Raw genomic sequence first — 5,126 nt, 5'->3', positions numbered from 1 at the left:
GGCGTAACGCCGACAACGTCATGACGTCCTTCGTATATATGTAGTCTTTATACAAGAAATGAACGTCGCATTTATTCCTTTTCAAAATAGCGCCCATAATGTCATAGACATCTCTCGTGCCGTTTTACCCATCCATTGAACATATTTCTGAACCACTCTTGCCAAGTTCTCTGAATTCGGACAATTCACGACGAAATTAGGTCACATTTTGCAAATGTCCTTTCAAGGCAGGAAAGTAGGCAAAATCTAGGGAAGCGAGGCCTGGCGAGAGGGACGGGTGTTTGAGTCGCTGAAATCCTAAGTCTAATTCCAGTTCTGTTTCCTCTGCCCTGTGACTTGGCGCATTGTCTTGATGATAAATCAACTCTTCCGTGTTGTTTGCCAAAACCGGTATATTTTTCCGCAAAGCTTGGAGAAAATCACGCCGGACTTTACATAAAAGTGCTTCGCACTTTTATTCAGTTTGTGAGTACAAAGGCATGAGTTTACACATCGATAAATTCTGAAAAAAGAACGTTTAATCCTATATTGCATTTTCTGTTTATTACATTTTCTTTGATTTCTTTTTGCCTCTTTCTTTTCTTAACACAGTGTTATAGGCTGCACCGTCATAGTTGAGACGTCATAGCTTAGCAATTGTGAGATATAAAACATTGTAAATGGCTATAGATTTTACCAATATATTTGGGAGGATGACAGGCCAGATATAATTTTACTTACTTTGATATCCTTTCACACTGTGCCAGAATATCATTTTGGTATCCTTTCACACTTTGAAAGAATATCACTTTTATTTTATGAATAAATAGAGGATATTCAATGTTTTGTAGGTGAATATGAAATTTAGTTGGACAGGATTTTTTGATATTTTCACGAGTGCGAAGCACGAGTGAAAATATCAAAAAACCCTGTCTCACGAGTGAAATAAATTCCATATTCATCTACAAAAAAATGAGTTTTCTGTTTATAACATTTTCTTAGATTTTTCCTTTGCCTCTGTCGTTTCGTAGCACAGTGTCATAGGCCGTGACGTCATAGTTGAGCAGTTGAGACGTCATAGCTAAGCGATTGCGAGATTGAAAAATGTTGTAACATGGATTTGTAACGACACATTCGGAAAAATCTTTGGCAGTATAACTATAAGTCTCTGTCAGGATGGCTCATTAACTCTATCTCATAACATGCCAGGGACTTTTTTAAAAACACTCTTCGTGAAGGGAAGGAAAACCGAGAGTTTTGCCGCACTTCTGATATTCTCACACTGTGAGAATACCATTTTGATATCCTTACACACTGTCTCAGAATATTACTTTTATTTTTTAAATAAATTACAGTATTTCACTGTTGAAAATGTAATAAATCACAGTATTTCACTATTGAAAATGTAATAAGATGATGCCTTGGCCGTCTATAAAGAACATGAACATCACTTTATCCATGGATTCAATAGCTTTAGCTTTTTTGGGAGGCGGAGTGCTGGGAGTCTTCCAAACACTTGACTGACACTTTTCTTAAGGCTCGAAATAATGCAGCCAGGTTTCGTCCATGGTAGTGATTTTGTTTAGAAATTGGTCATCTTTTCCTTGGAGTTTTAAAATTTCGTTTGACGAAAAAATTCTGCACTGCATTTTATCTTCAGTTAGTAGCTGAGGTACCCATTTCGCACATGCTCTTGTCATCGATAGATCAGAGAGAATTCTGTAAACAGATGATTTCCCTACTCCGATCATATCACCGACTTCACGAACAGTTATACGTCGATCTTCCTTGATAACGTCCAAAACCCGACTCTTCAACTTGTCATGAATTTTTGATGGTCTTTCCCGTGCCTCTTTCATTGGATCACCAGTCTAACCTTTCTTGAATCTTTTGTGCCACCTGTACACTAAAGTCCTAGACACGTATTTGTGTCTTTCTATAGTTTCCATCTCCTGTTTAGTCTGTATATGGGTAATACCTCGCTCAACGCAGTATTGAATAATAATTCGGTGCGCCGCATTATCCACCGAAAATATAAAATTATTTTTCTTTTGTTTTTAGTAAAGAAAATATTTTCTATTATCGTACGAAAATTCGGTAGAGCGCCCGCTCCGTGATCGGGAGGTCGTGAGTTCGAATCTCGGCCGCGACTGACCTAAGTCGATAAAAAATGGGTAGCAACTGTTCCTTTGCCATGCGCTCGGCTATTTGAAGTGAAAGTTGCGAGTCCTTCGCATGAGACCTTAAAAACCGAGGTCCCGTGGCACGGCAGGCGTTGGCACGATAAAATCCCTCACTGCTCAAGGGCCCTGAGTGCCAAGTAAAGGTCAATATTTGAAACCCTTCACCGGTATATTGTGACGTCTCTATATGAGTGAAAAATTCTCGAATGGGACGTAAAACAACATACAATCAATCGTACGAATATTAAGAAGAATTGGTCTGGTAGTTTTTGAAATATTCAAAAAGTTTTTCTGGGACAACCCTCTTATTTCAGTTCTTGAGAAAGCTTGGAGTGAGTTTTGCCCTGCTATTTTAGTTGGAAAGGCAGGAAATCTAAACTCCAGCCAATAATTAATTTGTATCGGGATAAGTGTCATTATGTACAATGTATTATGGCAAGCTCTAATTACATCAAGTGATCATGAGTATTATACGTCTTTTTCCAATATACATGTAATTATGACCATTTAGGAAATGAATGATAATAGCAACATAAATTTTACTTATAATTGCCGTTTTTCGTCTAGCTTCCGTATGTAAACTCTTTTGCTCCCTTCATTGTCCACGGGGAAACCGGCACTGTCAGAATTCTGATTATGTCCCAATTAATAACATACTGCTCGGGAATGTTGTGTTGCTGAATAAATGTTTGAATTCTTAATTTTAAGTACATAAGCAGAAGTCGTACATTCTCGCTTCACAACAATTCATAATAGATCTTGCCCAATTTTGTCCCTATTCAATGTGTCCGGAAATTTCTACAAGTAAATGTTTATCACGTACCACGGCCTACCCAAGGGGCATTAGTTAAACTAATAATGTCTCCACTTAAAAAGCTCATGGGTTCAAAATTCGAACTCTGTAGTTCTTAAAATGTACACAATTAAACCTTAACTTGTAAATCATAATTCCATAATTTGTCTATTGTTCTATCACAATTGTTAATTTTAACTATCCAACATAACTTGACGAGGGTAAAATATACATTTTAAGAATTACAGATTTGGAATTTTGAACCCTTTGGCTTCCTATACTCCACAGTATAAAAGTTTTCTTATGAACTTTCTAAAATTAAATATTTAAAATAAATATACAACTCCTACCCCAGAAATAATTACCGACCCCACATTTTTGGTTTTGTGTTCTTCGCTAGAATTCTTTTCTCCAAACTCGAGCTTCCTTCTCCTGTCCGCCAGGTACAAGTTTATTAAAACGAGGAACTGATGTCACTTTTAATTTAATAAATTCAGTCAGTAAGGAATGGAATTTTTTTTAAAAAGTAATGTTCATTTATGAAAGTCTTTCTTTTTGATTATGGAATGTAAACTTCAGTATCATTTTAGTTTCGCTTTTTTGCTTATCCTTAATAGTAGATTGAGCTGTTAGGAGAAAAAAGTCGTGCATTATACTTCAACCGAGATTAAGTTTTGTAATAATTTTGTTATTCTAACCTTGCAGACCAATCAAATGACAAAAAGTTTTTCCCTGTGATGTTAATTTCTTCGTTTTGTTTTTTATATTGCGTTGATTAGCTTTATGAGATAAACTCACCGTTTTCTTTTAAGAATAAGCGAAGATCAAGTGCATATAGAAACCGACTTGATTAAAAGAAATATCGCCATTTTCTATTCCGAATTCTGAAATTTTGCAAATAAATATAGTACTTAAATGCCATCTATTTACATTTTTCAGTTAAGGAATATCTTGGTACTGAAATTAAGCCTTGAATTTATGCTTCAGCTGTTCCTCTTAGTCGGATGCCTTTGATCTATACTATGACTTTTTAACATTTTAGTCTGGTTATATCGATTCAAAGCTAGGCGTACATCTATATAGAATGAAATGTTGGTGAACACTGCATTTTGTCAAAAGAAAAAAAATATATAGGCTTACTAGAAACGAATATTGTTTTTTTTTTTCCATAAAACGCGTCTAATGCCTAGCTGGAGTCATGAAGAACCTTAAATATCTAAATTCATGTCTAACTATTTTTAATATAATTTTATCATGCAAAGGAAATTTAAGAAATAGTTATTTTGCCTTTCATTTTGGATACAGACTTCATCAGCGAATGATCGAATCCTACGTGAACTATACTTTATTGGACTGTGTCGGAGAATGCTTACGAACTACAAGGTGTAAATCGGTGAATTATTACAAAGGAGCAAACTTTTGTGAAACTAACTTTCAAATTAACACAGCTGAACCAGTAATGTACAGACAAAACCCGGGCTGGGTATATACTGCTATAAAGGATTGGAACAAGGTAAAAATAAAACTTCATTATCAAACTATCGTAATTATTTTCATCTTTTGAAATGCAATCTGTATTGATTGTCATAAATATTTTCAGGAGCTCATAGCTTCTTGCTCCGAATCATCCTGTGCCATCAATGAAAAATGCATCCCTCGACCATTTGGGTTGTTCCAGTGCGTTTTATCTGGTGAGGTTACATACAAACCATTTTTTACTTAAATGTGTAAAAGAAGAAGAAAATAGAATGTACTTTGATTCATTGTAATGTACTTTTTCTCTCCTGATAACTTTTGGGTTTTTTTTAAGTCTACTTGTCAGAGACCAGGGGCCCGTTTTACAAAAGAACTTACGACTAAGACCAAAATTTAATTCTGCTTGTAACTTTAATTTACATTATATTAAAATGATTTTAATCTTTTTAAAAGGAATATAGTAAGATATTTATACGCTAGCAATTTTAAAGAGAATCGTCAATTTTGCAAAATTTACAATCAACTTAAGTTTTTGATCTTAGTCGTAAGTTCTTTTGTAAAACGGGCCCCAGAAGAGCTTATGCGATAGTAAGGTGTCCGTCGTCTGTCTGTACACATTTTTTTTCAAAACGCTACTCCTCCTACAGTTTTGATCCGATTTCAATATTACTTGGCATAAAGGTAGACTACACTGC

Source organism: Saccostrea echinata, unplaced genomic scaffold, assembly GCF_033153115.1.
Source record: "Saccostrea echinata isolate AGI-Se365-2 ecotype Australia unplaced genomic scaffold, CSIRO_AGI_Sech_v1 ptg000006l, whole genome shotgun sequence".
Taxonomy (NCBI): Eukaryota; Metazoa; Mollusca; class Bivalvia; order Ostreida; family Ostreidae; genus Saccostrea; species Saccostrea echinata.
Note: the sequence above shows the minus strand (reverse complement) of the source record.